Source organism: Sceloporus occidentalis, unplaced genomic scaffold (assembly GCF_023333645.1).
Source record: "Sceloporus occidentalis isolate IW3139 unplaced genomic scaffold, rSceOcc1.0.p SCAF_5, whole genome shotgun sequence".
Classification (NCBI taxonomy): Eukaryota; Metazoa; Chordata; class Lepidosauria; order Squamata; family Phrynosomatidae; genus Sceloporus; species Sceloporus occidentalis.
In genome coordinates, this window is record NW_028316985.1 from 66876128 (window position 1) to 66899847 (window position 23720).

At 41.1% G+C, this 23720-nt stretch overlaps 1 protein-coding gene across 1 annotated transcript in view; it reads left to right on the forward strand.

The window, feature by feature from the left end:
- Positions 1–23720, forward strand: part of FOXP2 (forkhead box P2) — a 475962-nt gene that overhangs the window by 116575 nt on the left and 335667 nt on the right. Inside the window, exon 3 of the mRNA XM_089524323.1 lies at positions 19097–19187. The gene's annotated coding sequence lies outside the window, so the exon portion shown is untranslated. The remainder of the gene's footprint in view (positions 1–19096; positions 19188–23720) is intronic.

The following is a 23720-nucleotide window of genomic DNA, read 5'->3' on the forward strand; positions in this document are numbered from 1 at the left end:
TGACAAGTAAAAAGAGGGAAAGAACAGTGGGAAATAAAGGGAGGGTTACAAAGAGATGATGCTGTCTGTGAGTAGATTCCATATAAATTTGTGAGTGCAGCAAGGTGATCATATACTGCTACTACTGCTGCTTCTGCTGCTACTACTACCATATTCACCTGGAAGCACAGTTGGAGTATATATTTCCATGTCAAGTTAAAAAAAAAAAAAGTTGATCCCCAAAAGACAGTTCTAGTAGAATGTCACCTTAATTTAGCAAACTTATTTGATGCCATTGCCTATTTTACTATGTAGTTTCTTTTTAAAGCTTTTTTTTTTAAAGTTCTAGGAGTTAGCAACTCTAGAAGAAGGAATCATGCTTTGTCAATATTGTACATTAAGGAATTAAACCACAACGTTAATGAGCTGACAGCCCTAAAGATATCTAGCAAGCTCCACCATCTGTTTTATTTAGCTGCAACATGAATGTACATATGTTTTGCCTACTGAAGCAAAGGTAAAAATAATAGTTCTGAGTAAATTACCCAGTAAACTGTGAGATATTATCATTAGTCCTGCATGTCCAGGAAATGGTATCTTCTAAACTGAGCACTTTCCCCCCAAGAAAAATGGCGAAGGTTTTTAAGATGCTTAAATTAACTAAAAAGCTTAGAATCTAGGACACCTGAGGAAGAAATATGATTGTAATGATAGTAGCCATTCAAGAACCTTTTTCAATTTCAATTTTTTAAAACAAAGGTTCCCCCTAAGTAATATACATCCTAATTAATATGTATGAGAGCAATTCAGGTAATATTTAGTAAATCTCATTTTATTTATCTATATTTTTGCAATTGATTAGTGAGGATTCAGAAATAAGTTTCAGAAAATTTCAGTGGTGACCTTAATTTTAGGATTGCTGTCTTTTTCTGCTCAACATCTATCTATCATTCTATGATTCTATGATTCTAACAATATATATAAGTTTAGGAAAAGATGGTTTCATTTCTTGCCACTACATATTTGTACCGGTGCATGCATACAGGTCCAGTAACCTCTCTGAGTGAAAAAAATATAGAATTTTACCAGCAAATACCATCATTGCATGCATAATTTGGTCTTGTTAGAAAAATGTGAGTGTGAGTCACACCTAATTTTATATACAGAAATATGACTATAACATATTACTTTTAAAAATATTCTTACTTACCCCATTTTCTTTGTATGTTTCACAAATAGGATGTGATGTTTTGAATATGCTTCAGGGTTCATAGTTAGTATAATGTTCTATTTTCTGCAGCAGAAGCATGTCATGGTGATCTCTGTGGGTGGTTAATATTTTTTGGAGTTTTAGTCTTGAACCATGAAATTATGCAAAATTAGAGAGCTTGGTTCTGTGATGTTTGTGAAAGGCAAATTAATGAGGAAGGGAAGGACAATTGTGTAGGAATTTTGTGGTAGTTTTGGTAAGAGGTACTATCTAACCATTTCTGTCTTGTTCTCTTGTTTACATATAAAAGAAGTTGGTGGTGTGATATTGTTGTCTCTATCACCATAGTATCATTCATTGCAAAGGAAAAGTAGAATGGCACTTCTTTTTACCCTTTGACTATTTAATAAACATACAGGCTACCTCTGTTTTCAAAAATATAATTATGCTTCTTTAAATACCTTTTTTCATAGAAATATAAAAATTCTGTAAGCCTTTCTTGTGTTGAAGAGCAATAAAGGCAAAGGTTTTCTCTTTGACAAGTTTGCCTAGTCGTGTCCATTTGTAGGGTGCGGTGCTCATCTCCATTACTATGCCAAAGGAGCCAGCATGACTGCACAGAATACTGTTACCTTCGCATAGAAGTGGTACTTATTTATCTACTTGCACTTTTACATGATTTCAAACTGATAAGGCTGGCAGAAGCTGGGAATAGTTATGGGAGCTCACTCCATCCTGCTGTGCATGGGTCTCGAATTGCTGATCTGTTGACCTTCTGATTGTCAGTCAGCATCTTAACCACCAAGCCACTAGCACCTAAATCTTTTTGAACCACTGAAGTCCTGTTCCTGAATGATCTTGAGACAGTTAACAGAGTAATTCCATGTTGTATGTAGTTCAGGATGTCTACTTCATTATTGCATTGATTCTGGAGTTTGCATTAAAGTAGCTAATAGAAATGCTGCTGAAGTTTGAAGACTCTGAATTATCTGGCTTGGATTAACATGTAAAGTGGAGAAAACTCCTTGCTTTATGTTGAGTCTACACGTAAGTGTATTATGCACATTGCTGCAGATTTTTGCACATTCACATTGATAGATAATAATAATAATAATAATAATAATAATAATAATATATTTCGCTTAATCCAAGCAGATTACAGGAGTAAAAAACATACAGTTAAAAATAAAAATAAAAATTCCAAGACCCCCCCCCCAAAAAAAAAAACCACACCATAAAAACATGATGAAACTCTAAAAAGAGGTTAAACCAAAGGAAATTAAAAGCATTAAAATACATACACTGAAATGAGATAAAAATTTCCAAGCAGAATCCAGGGTAGAGTAAAAAATAAAGGATGGAGGATAAGAGAGAGGGGGGGGGGGGAGGCAGGTCATTGGGGTGCTCTAGTTTGGAAAGGCCTGCTGGAAGAGATCCATCTTAATGGCCTTCTTAAAAGTTTCCAAGGTAGTAATATGTTGGATCTCATCCGGCAGGTCATTCCAGAGTCTAGGAGCGGCTGACGAAAAAGATCTCTGGGTTACTGCTGAAAGTCTTAGGCTGTAGCAGATTCTTCCCAGAGGAACGAAGAGTGCGGGGTGGATTATATGGGAGAAGGTGCTCCTGCAAGAAGTCAGGACCCAAGCCATGTAGGGCTTTAAAGGTTAAAACCAACACCTTATATCTTGCCCAGAAACTAATAGGCAGCCAGTGAAGAGTTTTTAAAACTGGTGTAATATGAGCAGTTGTAGATGTATCAGTAACCAACATGGCTGCTATATTCTGAACCAGTTGAAATTTCCGAACTTGACATAAGGGTAGCCCCATGTAGAGCACGTTACAAAAGTCGAGCTGAGAGGTTACCAGCGCATGTACCACTGTTTCAAGGTCTCCCTGCTCCAGGAAGGGGCGCAGCTGGCATATCAGCCGAAGCTGGTAGCAAGTGCTCCTGACCGTCGCATACACCTGTGCCATCAGATGAAGGGACAAGTCCAGGAGCACCCCCAGACTGCAGACAGAGAACTGGCTGGCATAATCATTCCCGGATTAGGGGTCCCTATTACAAGTACTTCCGTCTTACCTGGATTCAACTTGAGTTTGTTTCCCCTCATCCAGTCCATTACTGAATTAAGACAGGCATTCAGAGGAGAGATGCCATGTTTAGTCACTGCATCAGTCTGAGACATAGAGAGATATATTTGGGTGTCATCAGCATACTGTTAACACCCCTCTCCATGTCTCTGGATGATCTCACCCAGTGGCTTCATGTAAATGTTAAACAGCATTGGGGACAGAATTGCGCCTTGAGGGATGCCCAATCTGAGCTGCCTCTTGGCCGAATAACTGTCCCCAAGTGACACCATCTTGAATCTGCCCGAGAGGTAGAATTGGAACCACTGCAAAGCAGAGCCTCCAATTCCCAGATCTCTCAGACTTTCCAGAAGGATACCTTGGTCAATGGTATCAAAGGCTGCCGAGAGGTCCAATAGCACCAACAGGGTCACACTTCCTGTCAGTGGCCAGAGGGAGATCATCAACTCCATAGGCCACCCTAAATCCAGTTTGAAATGGATCTAGAAAATCAGTTTCTTCCAAGACTGCTTGGAGTTGAATGGCGACTGCCCTCTCATTAACCTTGCCTAAAAATGGTAGCAATGAAACAGGCCTATAGTTGTTTCTGTCCAGGGTATCAAGGGAAGGCTTCTTTAAAAGTGGTTTAACCACTGCCTCCTTAAGGCAGGGTGGGAAATAGCCTTCCCTAAAGGATGCATTAATTATGTTTTTCAATAGCAACTTGATGGTATCTTCCCCCTTGGACGGCCAGCCAGGATGGTCAAGGATCGAGAGAGCAAGCAGTCTTTTTCATACAACCAAGAAGTTAATTGTCTTCACTTTTCTTCTCATATTTACATCTGTTTACCCCCTCCCCACTTAAAAAGCCTTCCGAAATAGTTATACTATTTAGCAGCCTGGTCACAGTTTTTAAGGGCTTGGTGTAGTAGGACCTAAGGAATGTCTTTCTTCAAAACTTTGCATCATCTCAAGTTTTATTGTATAAAAACATTATATTATTGTCAAGTATTGCATGTTACCCTTTTACAAGGAGAAATTTATGCAGTCAGAGCTTCAGCCATAAGTCTTGGCATTTGGAAGGAAGGAATGAGCTCCCTTCTCAAGCAGCCTATACATAGAGGGGAACACTTCTTTTCCATTTAATGCTTCCCCTCACCTGGTGATTCTTTAAAAGAGGACTTCTCGTGTATTTCTCACTTTTAAATATTACTGCATTGAGCTTTTACATCTTCCTATACTGATTTATGTTCTTGTTTGTTCTAATCGTTTCTGATTTCCTCTGAGCAAATGAGCAGTGTCTCCTACTGATGAGTTTCGAGAACCATGAAGGGGGCAGGAGAGTACTTTTGTTTGGTGAGCAGAAAGACCAACCAGCAGAGTAAATGGGGAAGGGAAGTAAGCCAATAAATGGTGTCTGAAAAGGGTTGAAAGCAACTGGGAACTTCTGTGTATGTTACCCATTAACCTGTTTTTATAAAGTCAGTTTAAATAAACAAACAGTAAATCCACATTTATTTTTAGACCATGCAGCATGTGTAATTTATTTTATTTTATTTTTTAAACTCTGGTGGGTTTTCTTGATAAAATCATTCCTCTGTCTTCTTTGGATAGCTGAAAAGTATTAATACAAAGAAAACAAGACATCTTTTTTTCTTCAGTTCACCTGTGCACTGAACACATGAATGAATCATAGAGATCTGTTCTGTACTGATACATGAGGGAGAGACACATGGTGTGAGCAATGAAAACATGCATTTGTTTCTTCAGGCAAGTTTTGCCCTGTGTTGTCATAGTTGAACAACTATCTGTAATGAAGAGTGGAATGAGTACTCTAATTTTCCAAATGGAGACATTTCCTACTATATATGTTACAGTTATGTTCAGACAACTTTACATCAAACTGTGTGACGGCTTTTACTGTGTGGTAATTCCTTCAGGTGTAAAGATTCTTTAAATGGCCCATAGTTTTCTCATACTATGGCAAGCCACAATATAGGTGGTAGGTACTTATAATACATGGAGACATCTGTGCAGGGTGAAAGGCAGGATACAAATTAAACAAACAAACAAACAAACAAACAAATAATTTCTAGATCTTCATGGTGAATTGTTTTATATGTACAGTTAAATGTAATAATTAAAAAACAAAATGATTTTGTGGTGTTTGTGTGCATTCTTGGTGCACAAGACAACAGAGTAAACTGATAAAGGAGTTTATCACACTAGTGAGATTCTGTGGGAAATTGGGAGTTAAACGAGATTTAAAGCAAATAAAACCCGGAATACCCAAGGTTTATCACACGACGTTGCAGTTAACATGAAATAATGTGAAGTTAATTTGAACGCAAAGCAGAGAAAACCGACAGCTTTTTACTTTCGGAACAACTTGAAAGTAAAAAACCTGCCATTTTTCTCTGCTTTGTGTTCGTATTAAGTTCATGTTATTTCATTTGGGCAGTCCCCTAGTGTGATAAACTCTCTGAAATTGTAAGGCGGGTTACAGACCGCCACTTTGCGGCAGTCTCCCGCTGGCGCCATTTGCTCCGTGAGGGAGCTGCAGCAGCCACACCGCGCGGCTCCCGCGCGGAGCAAAAAAGAAGCTCCATTTTGAAGCTTCTTTTTGCGGCGCCTCTATGACGTCGCGAGGCGCCTGGGGCGGACTCGTGACGTCATAGACACCGCGCGACGTCCGGACGCACAGCGTCCAATACGTAAAGATGGCGGCGCCCATATGAACAGGGCGCCGCCATCTTGTACGTATTCTATACGTACTAGGGTTAGGGGGGTGCGGAAGCACCGCCCCTTCCTAACCCTAGTACATATAGAATACGTACTAAATGGCGGTGTGTAACCCGCCTAGGTTTTGTTTAAATTTGAATGTACTTTAAATCACATTTAACTCCTGTTTTCCTGCAAGATCTTGCTAGCGTGATAAACTCCAAAAAAGGTTGATTCAAAGGAGGTATTCCTGTACACCATTTAGTTACTCCACATTATCTAGTTACCAGCACAAAGTTGCTTCCACTAGATGGGCAGAATAATCTGTGAGTGACTAAAATGATGTTTGTGCATGATGGACAAGGTAGTTATTCAACAACATATCACACTAGCAAATGCATATGGCTTCATATAAAGTAGATTGGAATAGCCCTTAGTTTAGTTGAAGACTTTAATCAAAGTTAGGCAGTGTCAGATTTGGACACCTTGTGTCCACTCTCTCAGAATGAAGCACTAACCACTGAGGTGCCCAAGAATACCTTCTGCCTAGGTGCACCTTTGTTGCCTCCTGAGGGAAGGGGTCTGTCCATATCCTTTGAGGGATCTGCTGCCTCATTGTGGAGGGAGGATGAAGCTCTATAAATCTGTCTCTCAGGCTATTCCCCATTGGCTTCGAATTCTATTAACTTTCAATTCCAGTCACATTGGTTGCATTGATTAGGGAAGTCTCGTCTCTTTATAACTGAAGGGGAGGGAGACTTCAGGCTTTAAACACATGGGTGCATTTGAATAATTTAAAATTAATTAATTTCTAATACAACCAGATCCCTCCTAAGTGCATGCTGCTGGGTTCCTCCATATTATACATTCCAAATGTTTGGTATTTAGATGTTTTTGGAACTGTAGCTACAAGAGTCCAGCTAAAACACATCCTACTTGTTTTCCCCTCACAAAAAAAAAGTTTTCTAAAATGATTTTTTTAAATAAATTGAAACCATCTTGCATTAATCAAGATCTATATGTAAAATAAAAGAGAAAAAATCTAAAATGGAGGTATTGGGTGTGTGTGTGTCCGTGTGTGTCCGTGTGTGTGTGTGTGTGTTACATAAGCAGGCCATGATATTGCCAAACAGTTCTTATGCTTCATTACAAGGTATTTAAAATATGCTTTCATGAATATACAGAACACAGTGGCAAATTAATACTCTAACAGTATAAGTAGTGATATAAAATAGCATGTAAAATTTGGCTAATGAGATCACAGTAAGTACTTGGACCTCTTCATGAGCTCATTTCACTTCCACATGATTATAAAACATAACTGTTAATTTATTTTTTGCATGTCCTTGTTAATTATAATGGCATCCAGTAGTGCTGCTGTAGTTAAGGGTCTCTCAATATTTCCTTATAGAAGGATTACATAACTGACGAGCCAGTGCTGGATTTCAGTGAGAAGTTTAACACACAATTTAATTCTTAAATCACAATAGCTTAAATTAAACTGTTAGACTATAATTGTGTGCACTTTTTATTATAGTCTGTTCTGAATGAATAGTATGTGGATTTAAATGTATAAGTATTACTTAAAGTTAGTACATCTCTGTAGTATAGCTATGGAAACCTCAATTATTGGATACGAAAACCATTGTTATCCTTAGGGTTACCTTTACTTGGAGAGGGAGAGCTGTGTATGAGTAGCATCTCTGGACTTGTTATTGTGTCAGTAGGAGTATACAGAGGCCCATGAACTCAAGAGTACCTTGAACTCATGAACTGGGACATAGAACCATGCACTTTGCCTTTGGATTTCCTGCTGTTTCTGTCCTTATATCAACATAATTATATAAGAGGCTCTACGAATATTCATGTGTACAGGTTGAAATATATTTAGTTGGCTCCCAGACAAGAAAGACATTGTAGATTCCATTTTTACATTGTAATGCAAAATACCGTATTTTCCGGTGTAGAAGACAACTTTTTAATCCTTTAAAATTGCACCAAAAGTTGGGGGTTGTCTTATATGCCGAGTTGTAAATTAACGAATTGATCAGTATCCAACACACTGACCAGTAACCAAGGCAATGACCATTATCCAATGGCTGCTCTGGCCTCAGTTGCATTCTAGAGTGGAGTCCAGATTCCAGAGTGGATACGGAATGTTTTCAAAGGCAAACAAATGCATCTGGCCAAGTGGGCATGGTTGCCATGTGCTTCTCTGGGCCTTGTTGCTCTACCTTGAAGGGCGGGCGGAGGTGCTGGTCCATTGGAGGAAATAAACCACTACGCCACCATAACATAGCAGCAGGGTGTTTTGAAAGGCATGGCACTGTCTTGCGTCTTCCTAACTCTTGTCATTGGACCCCCTTTCCATCTCTATATGGCCTTAGTAGTCCCTTCCAATTCTAGGATCCTATGTATTCCTGCAGGGCAGGAGGTGGGTTGGACTACATGACCCTTAGTAGTCTCTTGCCAACTAGCGCCTGGACCCTTTGGGGATTAGCAAATGAAGCAGGTAGACTGGATCAGCCTGGGACAGGGGCAGTTCCATCTACCAGCCATTGTTGGCAAGTACTCCAGAGGGACTGTTGGACCATTGCACTAGGACAATGGGAGAGCAGGGTTTGAATCCCCCTCTCTTCAGCCAAGGAAGCCCACCGAGTGACCCTCGCAAGTCACACTCTCTCAGCTGAGCATGAGCCAACAGTGTGATGCAGCAGCTAAAAAAAGCCAATGAGATCCTAGGCTTCATCAGTAGGAGTCTAGTGTATAGATCAAGGGAAGTAATAGTGCCACATTGATACTGCCACACTTGAGCTATAAAAATGAAATGCATAGATATAGGAGTTTTAGCGGACTTCAGGCTGAGCACGAGCCAAGAGTGTGACGCAGCAGTTAAAAAAAGCAATGCCATCCTAGGCTTCATAGGAGTGCAGTGTCTGGATTGAGGGAAGATGTGGTTCTGATTTTTGAATTTTTGAATATATACATAATTAATACTAATACTAATACTAAAATGGATCATTGCTGGCCCCAGTTTCTTCTGGGTCTTCTTGCAGGTGCCTCAAACGCCTCCCTTCCAGCTCTGTCCTCCTTGACCATTGAGGCCCCAACGGCAGGCACCCCCTTCCCTAGGCAGCAGGGGCTCCTGCGCTTCCTCCCCTTCCGCTCCCTCTCCTCCCTCCGTCCCCATGCGAGTCCCTGGTGCCAAGGGGTCCGATGGGCAAGAGGAGAAGACCCAGGCAAGCGTGTGGGAGCAAGAGGTGGATGGGTGTCTAACCCACGACTGCCTCCTCCTTTGCTCTACAGCACCAGAAGGGCCTTGGCTTCCTGAGGCTCTCTGCAGGCCAGCCTGATGATTCTAGTAGTAGTAGTAGTGGTAGTGGTAGTAGTAGTAGTAGTATGGTAAATGACATTGCCCCCTGAGATGGGAGCATTGCTGGGCTGCCACCCTCTTTGCCCAGGTGAATGGTCCAAGGGAAGCCTCCACTGATCCTCAAGAGATTCCTAAGTGGGACCTGGAAGAGGCTTCCCTCATCCAGGCTTTAAGGCTTATACAGCCCATGTTTCTTCCCTGCGGGAGCGCTGACATCATATGCCTAGAAAAGAAAAGAGAAAGCAGAGATGTTTTTGACTTCCCCTTTGAATCCCACGGGTTGTAATATCCCACATGGACATTCATACAGACTTCTTCTGTTGTTTCCCCCAGTAAAGCTGTGAATAATCCCATTCTCCCTTTCTTTTGGGGTGGAGGGATCACCGCGGCTCAGAGGCTGGGGAAGGGGGAAAGGCACTCTTCCCCAGAGAGACAAACAGAGGGAAGTAAGACTCACCCCAACGGGTGGCATCAAGCAAGGCCTCAATGTCGGGCAAGAACCTGGCCAGCAGGCCATTGATGCTGTGACTTAATTCCCTGCAGAGAAGAGAGAGCGAATATCACCTCAGTAAGTCAACAGAAAATCCTGTTTGTTCAGTAGAGAGGTTTGCATTCCTCCATCTGGCCCCATCCAGCGCACTAGAAACCCCCACTGACCATTTCTCCCCCAGATTCTACTTGTAACACAACTTACTCCTTGAGGGTCTGATCCTGGAGACTGGATTCACGCGTGACATGAAGCAAGGCGTTTGAGAGGGAGGGTACCCACGGCTCCAGTGTCTCATCATAGTCGATGACATTTGCGATTAACCCTATGGCTTTGATGGCTCTCACCTGAGTTGAGAAGGAAATTCTGGTCTCAATAAGAGGACAACACTTGCAAACAATAAGCAAAGAGATCGAGGGTCAACCAGCTTTCTCCCCAACTTCCAAAGACAAGGTCCACCCTTTGAATTTGCTGCATGTGGAGCAGCCATGTGACAGGAAAGACCCCTTCTGTGTGATGTCCTTACTTTCCTCAACCAAGAGGACTTCTTCATCTCGGCCATGAGGAATAGCAGTGCATGCTCCAGGTTGCAATACGTAGAAGTGAGGACTTCATGAAGGAGCTTATCACAGGTGCTGTCAAGAGAAACAGGGAAGGGGAGGGAAGTTGCATCCTTACTGGACTTCCAGCCCCAGAGAGGAAATATAGGCCCACAGCCCCAGGGATGCATGGGAGACTAAGATGCAATTTGCCTACCTTTTGGGTGACTCTAAAAAGTGATCCAGGATGAATTCTAAATGACCCTGGGCCACAATGTCTGCAAATAACTCAGCCACTGTAGGGTTCAGATGGCAGAACCACTCGCAAAGAGGAGGCAGAGCCTTCTTTCCCTGGATGGGGGAGAGGAGGGAAATTAGGTAACTGCCACCTTCTAAGGCTCCATTTGCATGCTTGAAACGTAGGACGTGTCCTGGAAGGTGTCATGACCACCCTGCTCAATGGGCCTCTTCGTCATGCTCATAACGGAAGACCTTTTGGGATTCCTCCTGGTCAGGAGGTGGAAACGTCTGGAAAAGGAGGAGGTCAGAAACTTTCCCTTCTCAAGACACTCTTTGGCACTCTTCAGTGGGTCCAGAAGGGCAAAAGATGTATAAACACATGCAGTCGGCCCTCCTTATCCACAAATTTTTTCTACAAGAATACACGGCTTGAAAATATTCCCCAATAGTACAAATTCCAAATAGCAAGCCTTGATTTTCCATTTTATAGAAGGGACACCATTTTGCTCTGCCATCATATTGAATGGGACTTGAGCATCCATGGATTTTGTTATCTATGGGGGATCCTGGAACCAAACCCCAGTGGATGTCAAGGTCCCACTGTGTGCGTGTGTATCTTTTTAAAATAAATCAATACATAAATAATAAGACCCCCCTCTGAGGGTCAGCCAGATTCTTTCCTTACCAAGAAGGGGCGAATCACCTCCTGGTCAAATGGCTGAGAGGCTTCTTTCTCCTCCTCCTCCTCAGCACAATCCCCCATTGGCTCCAGTTGTCTAAAATGGGGGCAGGAAATTTTCATGAAGTGTGACACCTTCAGAGCATCCCTCTGGGGCAGAATGATGCTCTAAACAGCCCACTGAGGGACCACAAGGACATCCTTATGGAAACTCATGGACTGATGAAGAGAGTGCTCTTTCCAGAAGCACCCAACTATTTCTCCAGGGCGAGGCATTACAGAAGCCATCCCTCCCAGGTGAGAACAAATTACCTTTCTGAAACCGAGAGGGTTCTTTCTGTAAGCTGGGAGGAAAGACAATACAGTGTGCCCGCTTCATACGCAGGTGCACCATACGCGGCTTCCTGTTTACGCGGAAGCCATGCGGCAATCAAGTGAATGGTGATCATGAGCCCCATTATACTGAATGAGGCTCAAGCATAGGCAGATTTTGCCTTACGTGGCAGGGCTCAGAACAGATCCCTGCATAAGGCAAGGCTCCACTGTACAAAGGTCCAAATAGAAGCCCAGCCATGGTGCTTCCATGGCCACATGCCCTTTGGAGATGGTAAGAAAAAGAGTACCTATGATCTCCATCTTCCTCCTCATTTTTGGCCTCTGTGGACGCCTCCTCCATTTCTGGGGAATCCTTTCAAGGGAAAAGAAGAAATGCAGTACATTCATGGAAAAATGTAGGACATTACAAAACAGAAGTCAGCACACACACACCCCACTAAGATCAATGTAAATGCATGCTTCTTAGCTATGCTTGTAACAGAAGACATTTTGGAATTCCTCCTGGTCCTATGTTTCAACCTCCTGACATGTCCTGGAAAAGGAGAACACCTGGTCACCCTCGAGAGGAGCGGTCAGGGCCCTTCACTGCCTGACCACAGGTCATGGTCCCTTCTCAGAACACTATTGGGCAAAAGATGACACTTATCTGTGGGTCTGAAAGACTTTCCTTACCAACGAAGAGCGATGGACCTTCATGGCAAACGCTGGACAAGCGACATCCTCCTCCTTGACGCAGGTTCCTTGTGGCTCCGTAAGTCTGGAATGGGGACAGGAAAAGACCATTTGATGTGACAACTTCAGAGCATCCCCAGCACCACTGATCATCTTTCCTATCCAGAGATGCAGCTGGAATGGTGCTCTAGAAAGCCCAATGGTGGGGCCACAAGAGTGACATCCTCAGGTGGCTCTCTGATCTCTTCCACAAAGCCGTAGCGTGGACACCGAAAAAGGCCTTAGAGCACAGGAGAGAGGTCAGGAAAAATGCCTCAAAGAAATCTAAACCTAAAAGCTCCACTCAGCCTTTTCCCACTTCCCAAAGGGAGATATGGGCCTCATTCTCACTTACAGAGAAATCAGTGTGCGATCCGAATCGTTGGATCGATTCGACATCAGATTGTGGTTTACACTACACTTGCCCCAATCACATTTTCTGTTATTTTCTGGCACCAAAATAAACTGCTTGTGGTTCCCATTCATGAATGAATCGATTCAAAATGATTCAGTTCCAGCCAGCTGAAGGGGAAATTTGAATCGATTCTGATCCGCTTGTGGTTCACCAAACTTGCAAATAATCGATTTATTGAAAAAGAAGCAGAAAAAAAAAAATCAATGTCAAAAAGACGTGGGTTAAATACATCTGGAGCATGGTCCCCCTCTCAGAATGGCTCCAGAAATTCGGATTAAGTGGGAACCAGGGTCATTTGAACTGGTTTCTTGCCATCTGATTTAAAAGGTAGTGGGAATGAGGCCATGAAAACACCAGCAGATCTACCTCTCCCTAGCAAACAATTCCAAGAGATTCCCAAAAGTCTTCGTTTCCCAGAGCCCTGTACAGAAAATTCCCCAGAGAACATCAGCGAAAGAAGCCATCATTGCCCAAACCAAAAGGAAAAAATGAAGGGAGGGAGGAAGGGAGGGAGGGGAAAAAAGGAAGGAAGGAAGGGAGGAAAGAAAGAAGAAAGGAAGGGAGAAAGGAAGGAAGGAAGGAAGGAAGGAAGGAAGGAAGGAAGGGAAAGAGACAGAAAGAAGGAAAGAAAGGAGGTAGTAAGATGTAGAGACGGGAGGGAGGGAGGGAGGGAGGGAGGAAAGAAAGGAGGTAGTAATAAGAAGAGAGAGAAGGAAGGAAGGGACGGAAAGAGACAGAAAGAAGGAAAGAAAGGAGGTAATAGGAAGTAGAGACAGAAGGATGGAAGGGAGGGAGGAAAGCAGGAAAGAAGGGAGGAAGGAAAGAGGGAAAGGAGGAGGGAAGGAAAGAAGGAAGCAAGGAAGGAATGAAGGGAAAGAGAAAAAAGGAAAAGAGGCAGTAACAAGTAGAGACGGAAGGAAGGAAGGAAGGAAGGAAGGAAGGAAGGAAGGAAGGAAGGAAAGAAGGGAGCAAGGGAGGTAGTAACACGTAGAAACAAGGAAGGAAGGAAGGAAGGGAGAAAGAGGGAAGGAGGGAGAAAGAGGGAGGGAGGGAACAGAGGGAAGGAAGGAAGCAAGGTAGATAGGAAGGAATGTAATAGGGACTTACCTCGGAAGAGGAAGAGACCAGGGATCGTCCTCCTCATCCATTGGCCGTATGGAGCAGGAAAACCATTTGACAATAGTCTTCCTGACCCTCTGCAGAAGGAAGAGATGGTTGAAAGTCAGAGAAAGGATGGCTGTCCAGATCCATGGCCTCAATGGTCACCCTAGGCCTCCCTTCCTGCTTACCCCTCCACTCCCTTTGAGGTAGCTCCATACACTTGGCATCGTGGCGCTGAGAACTTGGATAGACCCAAGGCAAGGTGCTCTCCAAGAACAGGTCTGGTCTGACCAAGGTCCAGAAGAGCACTGACCAGTATCCAACGCACTGACCAGTATCCAACACACCGACCAGTATCCAATGCACTGACCAGTATCCAACACACTGACCAGTATCCAACGCACTGACCAGTATCCAATGGCTGCACTGGCCTCAGTTGCATTCTAGAGTGGAGTCCAGATTCCAGAGCAGATACGGAATGTTTTCAAAGGCAAACAAATGCATCTGGCCAAGTGGGCATGGTTGCCATGTGCTTCTCTGGGCCTTGCTGCTCTGCCTTGAAGGGCAGGTGGAGGTGCTGGTCCATTGGAGGAAATAAACATAGCAGCAGGGTGTTTTGAAAGGCATGGCACTGCCTTATACCTTCCTAACTCTTGTCATTGGACCCCCTTCCATCTCTATATGGCCCTTAGTAGTCCCTTCCAACTCGAGGATCCTATGTACTCCTGCGGGGCAGGAGGTGGGTTGGACTATATGACCCTTAGTAGTCTGTTGCCAACTAGCGCCTGGACCCTTTGGGGATTAGCAAATGAAGCAGGTAGACTGCATCAGCTGGGGACAGGGGCAGTTCCATCCACCAGCCATTGTCGGCATGTACTCCAGAGGGACCGTTGGACCATTGCACTAGGACAGTGGGAGAGCAGGGCTTGAATCCCCCTCTCTTCAGCCACGAAAGTCCACCGAGTGACCCTCGCAAGTCACACGTTCTCAGCTGAACATGAGTCAACAGTGTGATGCAGAAGCTAAAAAAAGCCAATGCGATCCTAGGCTTCATCAATAGGAGTCTAGTGTATAGATCAAGGGAAGTAATAGTGCCACATTGATACTGCCACACTTGAGCAATAAAAATGAAATGCATAGATATAGTTTTAGTGGACTTTAGTCTGAGCACGAGCCAAAAGTGTGACGCAGCAGCTTAAAAAGGCAATGCCATCCTAGGCTTTATCAATAGGAGTTCAGTATTTGGATTGAGGGAAGATGTGGTTCTGATTTTTGAATTTTTGAATATATACATAATGAGATTGTCTTGAAGACAGGAAAATCTAAACACAGAATTCATTTATGTTTCATATATAGAGTCTCCTTATTCTCTGAAATTCCTGGGACCAGAAGTGTTTCAGACTTTTGAGTATTTGAATATATACACAATGAGTTTATCTTGGAAGATGGGAAAATCTAAACACATAATTCATTTATGTTTTATATATAGAGTCTCCTTATTCTCTGAAATTCATGAGACCAGAAGTGTTTTCCATTTTGGAATATTTGCAGATATGTAATGAAATATTTTTGGAAGTGGGAGACATCTCTAAACCCAATATTAATTTGTGCTTATTCTCCAAAATTCCTGAGAGCAGAAGTATTTTACATTTGGTATATTTGCAGATACACACACACACACACACTGAGCCATCTTGGAGAAGGGACCGAAATCTAAACCTTGAAATTCATTTATGTTTCATGGACATCTTATACACTTAGCCCAAAGGTAATTTTATAATTATATAATATATTAATTTTAAAATAATAATAACAAAAGTTTACTACTACCAATTTATTATGTTACATGGCCAGATTGTAAAAAATAAAAACAAAATAATAATTTACAAATATTGTAAGGCATGTGAATATATCATATTCTATTGATAGTACAAGAATAGATACCATGAAGAGAAGAGAGAGCAAAGGAAAAGGCACTAAGGATCACATTGCAAACATACGATAGATAATGGAACACACTAGAGAATTCCCACAGAAAATCTCTGTGTTTTATTGACTATAGTAAAGCGTTTGACTGCATAAATCATGAAAAGCTATGGAATGCTCAAAGAAATGGGAGTGTAACTACATTTGATTGTCCTGATGTTTAACCAGTAGTCAGGATAGGAGGCCACCAACAGAACTGAATATGGTGAAATAGAATGCCATATATATTCCACCATAAGTTGACTTCATATATCAGTTGAGGGCAGGTTTTGGGACCAAAATTATGGATTTTGACAAGACCTGTGGATAAGTCAAGGGTAAAACCTAGGGATATGTAACAAAGGATCTAAGAAATGAAGCAAAGGAAAACAATGCCAAAAAACTTACAAAATTGCAGCAGGCATGTTTGTGCTCATACTAAACGTTGTATGGGTGAATGAATAGAGGGGTCAGTGCTTCCAGGACAGTTTACACTCTTGCCTATCACCAGGGGATGGCTCCTTTTTAAAATAAGAGTTAAAATACATTACTTACACTGATTTATGTCATTTTTGGGTCAATTTTTGACTGAAATTACTAGTTTTATACATGAGTATATACAGTAGTTCCCAAACGGCAAAGGGGTGAGGCGTGGCTATACACTATCACCCTATTTATTCAACCTGTATACAGAAAATATCATATACAGAACAGGCAAGAGAAGTGAAGTTTGGAGACACAAACATTAACAACCTAAGAGAGGCAGATGACACAGTACTATTAGCAAAAACTAACAAAGCCCTGGAGCAGTTACTGAAGGTCAAGGAAGAAAGGGCCAAGGTAGGGTCACTGTTTAACATTAAGAAAACAAAAATAAGGACTAACAAAGATCTAAAAGAATGAGAACATTGAAATAGTTAATGAGTTTCGATACTTTGGATCAAATATTGATCGGAACAGCGACTGCAGCCAAGAAATCAGAAGACTACGGAATGACAGCTGTGAAAGAACTCCACAAGATCGTAAAGTGTAAAGACATAACACTGAATACTAAAGTGAGGGTAGTCAAAGCTATTGTATTCCCCATTTTACCATGTACAGATATGAGACCTGGACGGTGAAAAAAGCTGATAGAAAGAAAATCAACTCATTTGAGATGTGGTGCTGGGCAAGAATGCTGAGGATACCATGGACAGCCAGGAAGACAAACAAATGTTTTCTAGAACTGATCAAGCCTGAACAATCCCTGGAAGCCAGGATGACTAAAATGAGGCTGTGATACTTTGGCCACATCATGACGAAAAATAAATAATTAGAAAAGGCAATGATCCTAGGAAAGGTAGAAGGCAGTAGAAAGAGAGGGCGACCACATGCCAGTGGTCAGACTCTAATCAGGGAGAACATGGGCCTGGGCCTGCAGATCCTGAGCAGAGAAGCTGAAGATAGGACATCTTGGTGATGTCTCATCCACAGTGTCACCATGTGTTGAAGTAAACTTATGGATAGTTAAAAAGAACAATAAGAAGCATGAAAGTCTCTTCACTACAGTTATTGGGAAGAGAAACAAGCAAACAAAAAGAGGAATGAAATGGGAAAAGCAGAAGTAGTGGCACATAAATTAATCTGATAGCCTAGTTTAAGTAATTCTATTATAGAGTTGGCCCATCTATGGTATTTTAATCTTCTATAGTGTTTTATTGAAATGGTCATGTAATTGACTGCAGTAATACCTTGCTATGGGATCATTGTGCCACTGCATTGTCTCAAGGCAGTGTGTATAATATACCTTGAGTCATTCTGTGAGGCCTATGGCCTCATTACTTCCATTCAAGACTTGTTGATTCTGTAAGTGAAAGTTCTGTTTACGATCTTTGCAGCTGCCATATTTGCCATGGTTTCACTCCTTAGTCAAGATGTAATCAGGTAGGACTCTTTCATACACTTCTCTGGGAGTGCACCATTTGGTTGGTGGTCCAGTGCCATCCAAGGATGGCGGGAGCCTTTAGCTGCTGTTCCCAAGCTCCCTTTTCAAAATGTTGACATGTCTGCTTTACATACAACAATCTGCCTTCACTTATCATTCATGTTTAAGGACAGCCTGACTTGGTGAACCTCACCACACCGACTAAGGACATGCCATTCCATTCTCACAACCATCTATCACCATAATGACAGATACCTTTCCCTCATACTGAGGAGCCCATTCTTGTTTGCACAAGTACAAGGACACTGGTCAACTGTGGAACAATGCCTCCATATCAGTGTTCTAGAGATGTTGGCAATACTCAATGCTTGCAAACCTTTCCTCCCAATGCTTCGTGGCTTAGTAGTCCAAGTGACACTGTTCTCCATGTATTTTGGGTCAAGAAGGAAGGAACATTCTTGATTGTGGTGGCCTAACTATAGAATAGTCTGCTTATAGAAGTGTGTGACTAGCTGCAACATAGCTTTGTCTGAGTCATCTGCAGAAGCAATATACTCATGTATGTCTAGAAATTTAAGTCAAAAAGTAACCCAAAAAAACCTTAATTGACTTATCCATGGGTCAATGTAAGTATTGCACCTTAACTTTTATTTAAAAACAGGAACTATCCCCTGGTGAAAGGCAAGAGTGTGATCTGTCCTGGAAGCACTGACATCTCTCTGTTCTCTTCTCCATCCTGCTTTTAGTGTGAGCACTGCTGGAATTTTGTAAGTTCTTTGGTATTATTTGCAGTTGCTTCATCCTTTAGATCCTTTGTTACATGCCCCTAAGCTTTACCCTCAACCTATCCATAGGTCATATCAAAATCCATAATTATAGCCCCAAAACCTGCCTTCAACTTATACATGAGGTCAACTTATAGTCAAGTATATACGGTAATTGGCTGATTTAGTCTGTTTAATTGTTTTGGTTTTTTGCTGCATTTTCTTGGTTTTGGTTCATTTTTAAAAAATTATTTTAATTATACATTTTAACTATATTACTAAACTACCCTTAAAATAATTGTAATAAAAACAGTGAAATAAACCCCTTCCCTAGTTTTATGCTTGCTCCATAGTCCTCAGTTGTTTGATGTTTATACTGGTATAAAAGTGCTGTATGGAGAACTGTTGGTCGTGGAGAAGTAATATATAAAGTGTATATCAAAATTGTGTTAATATTTTTGACACTTGATGCCTAGGTGGCAATAAAGGCAAGTATGCCATAAAGTGAATCCAGAGGTGGATGAATGCCACCAGTAACAATAACACACAACACTTACAGATGTCTTGTATGTCTTTTATTAGGTGGGCTGCAGTGCTGGAACTGATGCTCTGTACCACTCCAGTTCAAGACTGAAATTTACCACAAGGTTTTCTGGGGTCTGGAAAAGGCAAGGTATGGGCAACTTTTATCAGTGCAAACTTCCTGCTTCTTACCACAGCTCTCAGAGAAACTTTGGTGAAATGGTGTTCTGTGATGCACATTGTTTCCTATGTAAAGTTAGTTTGGGGAACATGAAGAATCAGGTTATTATCAGTGCCATTCTTTCCTCCTGTTACAATATTCTAGACTTTGCTTGAAGGCTGGAATAATCTTGAAAGAAGTAGAGCTTTTAGGGCAATCTGTATGTGCAATCAACTTTTCCTGAAAGCCTTCTCTCCAGTAACTGGAGACAAAGCAAATTGGAGATAAAATGATGTTAACAAAAATAATTTCCTGCCAAAATATATACTCTTACTGAATTCCTATTTAGAAATGTTTTCCTAATTCACCAAAGATTGTTTAACATTAGAAAGAAATTTGTTTTTGCTTGAGGGGAGGGAAGCAACTTCACAATCATGTTGATTATGGGTGGGGAATGTATGGCCCTCTAGATATTCTTCAGCTTCATCTACATCAGCCTCAGATAGCATGTCAGTAGTCAGGATAGTGATGGTAAATCACAGTTTTTCTGATTTCCAGCAGATGTTGAGAACAATTGAACAATTATTCATTGTGTAGCTTCGGGGCATTTGGGATGTTCCTCCCTTGATAGGAAACCACACTGCTTTTCTGTGAAAGTTACACAACATGTCCAGATAACTTTATAGTTTTCCAGAAAGTTCACAGCTTTCGTCCACAGAAACTGAAAACTGAACAGCTTTCCTCATGGAAAGGAAATTGTTCAACTTTCAAACTGGCGAAGGCTGAAGCTTCAAGCATATATGTAACCTTTACTTGCCATATAACATTTCAAACCGGAAAAGATGGTGCATGACAAGACTGCAAAGATTCTTAAACTCCTGCACAGTTTGCAATAACTCTGCAGTTTATAGTTTTTTGTGGGTTTTTCGGGCTATGTGGCCATGTTCTAGCAGAGTTTCTTTCTGATGTTTTGCCAGCATCTGTGGCTGGCATCTTCAGAGAATACTTTGCCTAGAAAAAGTTGGTTGTATATATACTGTGAATGCAGGAGTGATTTGCATGTGTATTGTTCTGTGTTAATGGCCAGCCTCAGGCTGGAGGCTAATGCAAAAGAGGATTAATGTCTGCTAATTGGTGATCATTATCTGCTGGGAAAGCCCCTGACTCTGAATGGTTTCCCATTTGCATTTGCTGAGTTTATTCCTTAGGACTGGTAGCCAAATTTTGTTCACTTTAAGAGTTTCTTCTTTCCGGTTGAAATTGTCCAGGTGTTTGTGGATTTCAATGGCTTCCCTGTGCATCCTGACATGGTAGTGGTTGGCATGGTCCAGAACTTCAGTGTTTTCAAACAGTATTTTATGCCCAGGATGGTTTGTGGCATGTTCTGCTAATGCTGATTTTTCTAGCTGGACCAGTCTGCAGTGTCTCTTGTGTTCCTTGATTCTTGTTTGCACACTGTGTTTGGTGGTCCAGCCAGAAAAATCAGCATTAGCAGAACATGCCACAAACCATTCTGGGCATAAAATACTGTTTGAAAACACTGAAGTTCTGGACCATGCCAACCACTACCATGTCAGGATGTTGGAGGCAATTGGCTAACACATCATGTTAGTGAATGAAGCACTGCATAGAGAGTGCTTCATTCACTAAAAATACAAAGTGCTATTGCTTTTGCATGTACAATATATAGCTAGAGGAAATCTATTATTGACAGTGTACAATTCAGATGAATTCTAATCTTGATTTCCTGATTTGGTGAAATGGAAAACTATGGTTTACTAAAACAGGGGTAGCCTGCAGGCAGAATGTGGTTCAGTATGACCCTTGGGAACACTCAGATCTTTTTTGGTCACAAATAAAGTTGTTTTTCAGCTGCAAAAATACATGTGAACTGCACTGTTACTTTTTCTGTTCCCCACTGTTACCAGCCAACCTTCCCAAAACAATGTGAAACGTGAACAATCATGCCATGAATTATTTCTGGTATCCTCAAACAGTGGCTATTTCAGTGCAGCTGTGACCCTCCAGAGGAATTGAAAATGGTGCTGCATAGGTCTCTGACCTCCAGAACATGTGCAGCCCCTGGACTTTCTGATTGGTTAGTTTGTTTGCTCTGTGAAGATGGAAGTGAAGGAGACAGATTTACAGGCCAACGTGTCTTTTATACTTCAGTTTCTTAAGACAGAATATGATACCCGGAATGAAGCTGCAGTGTGTTACAATTATGTGTGTGTGAATTATTTACCATCATGTTGACTTCCACTTATGGTGACCTTATGTGTGAGAGACTTCTAAGAACCACATCATGATCTGCTCTGCTCAAACCTTGCAAATGCAGGACCTTACCTTCCTTGACTGGATCGACCCATATGTAGTGTAGTTGCCCTCTTTTCCTATTGCCTTCCACTTTACCTAGACTTGTAATCATTTCCATTGATTCATGCTTTTATTATATGTCCAAAATATAACATCCTCAGTTTATGAATATCCCCCAAATATCACCATGTTCAGTGACAGCAGTAGATGAAGTACCTAGCCCTTTTCTGTATCAGACTGAGATTTCATAGATCATATGACTTATCTTTAATTTGTATTAATTTTATTGAAATGGTATAATTGCTTTACACAGTTATGATTATGTTATTAGCTGATTGCTTTATTCAGTTTTGATTATGGTGGTGATGGTATGCTAGCTGCCTCAAGCATAAAAATATGCGTTAGCCATGGACACGGGAGTCAAGTGTGTTAGAAATGTTAGATGTGCTATATGTACTGTTATGAGCTGTTATTGGAGTGGTATTAAGTTGTATCTGAAAAGTTTGCACATTTCACATTCTTTGTTACAAGGTAAATTATATAACAGCATTAAATTTGTGTAGATGCAAAAGGTATTGCAACCAGTGATTGTTTATGCTGACATTTCAAAATAAAACATATCCATTGTCATGAACTGTGTGAAACAATTTTGTGACAGATTTGAATCCTACTAACAAGATAGCTTATTACAAATTATAGATATGTCTGAACACAAAGAAGCATTTTAAATGTAGTTTAGAAATAAACACAGACTTACTTTCTCTCTCCCTCTCTCTCTCTCTTTGCATGTGTAAAATCAAATTTGTGGCCTAGAACTACTAGGTACTAAATTTTCCTATGGTTATACAAAGTAGCAAAATATGGATTTTAACAGGCCTCCTTTTCAATTCAAGTGAACATTAAGTACATTCTTAATGGTCTGATTTGCTGGGAAGAGCACTATTATAATAATATTCTTTTTTTTTTACAGCCCATATCAGAGATGAACTTGCATCGCTTATTACAAAGTTTATGCTTTGGGAGACATTTTCATGGTATCTCAAAATGATGCTTGAGAGTTCTTGGAATTAGTCCTTAATGATACTGTCTTCCAAAAAGTATTGATGCTCAAATATACTTGATTGTTCTGCTGTTACTAGCTATTACAGTAGCTATTTTTGAACCACAACAGGTATGGATAAAGAAAGAAAATTGAAAATAGATGCCAGCTCAGTAACAATATGAACTTGTTGTAGAAGATAGCCTAGCATGGAGCTTTATCACACTAGGGGAGATCCCAGGGGAAAACGGGAGTTAAACGTGATTTAAAGTACACTCTAATTTAAGCCAAACTTGCAGATTCGGTTGGTTTATCACACTAGGAACTGCCAAAGTGAAATAACTCGAAGTTAATCCAAATGCAAAGCAGGGATTGTTCCGAAAGTAAAAAGCTGCCGGTTTTCTCTGCTTTGCATTCAGATTAACTTCGCGTTATTTCACGTTAACTGCAACGTCGTGTGATAAAGTTTGGGCATTCTGGGATTCTCTTTGGTTTAAATCTAATTTAAGTCCTATTTTCCCGTGGAATCTCGCTAGTGAGTAAACTCCATGGAAGCACAAGTGGTAGATATGAACACTTCCTATATTTGATTGACTTGAATGCAGAACTCAGACACTAACAGCATGAATGGTGTGGGGATCATTTGTAGTTTTCAGATAGAATAAAACTAGAGGCTCAGTTCATACATCATGCCACACCTTTGCTCAGAACTCAACTGAATCAGTTTGACCTTCCATACAAACAAGCAAGCCATAATTTATATCTATTGCTTTACTTTTTTTCTCTGTTCAGAGAATTTCCATCATGACGTAACCTCAGGAAACAGCAACCATTGTAACTGTGCTTAGTAAATAAAGATGGAAAGACTATTTGAAAATGTTCAAAAAATGATTGAAAGTGTCAAGAAACCTGATGAGAAGTATCCTGGAGTGACAAGAATCTTCACAGTTTAAGTTATTTCTTGCAAAGAAAATGTTGTTTTATGTGCAGAACAAAGCTATAATTGGGAATTTGTTCTGTGAAAAGTTCATATATGGTCCATTTGCATAGACTACAATATTTTTTGCAAGGAACTAATATGTCTGTGTTGAATGCCCAGAGAATGCTGTTTTCTGCACAGAAAATCCTATTTCCAATGCAAATCATCCACATGTGAATTTTGTGCAGAA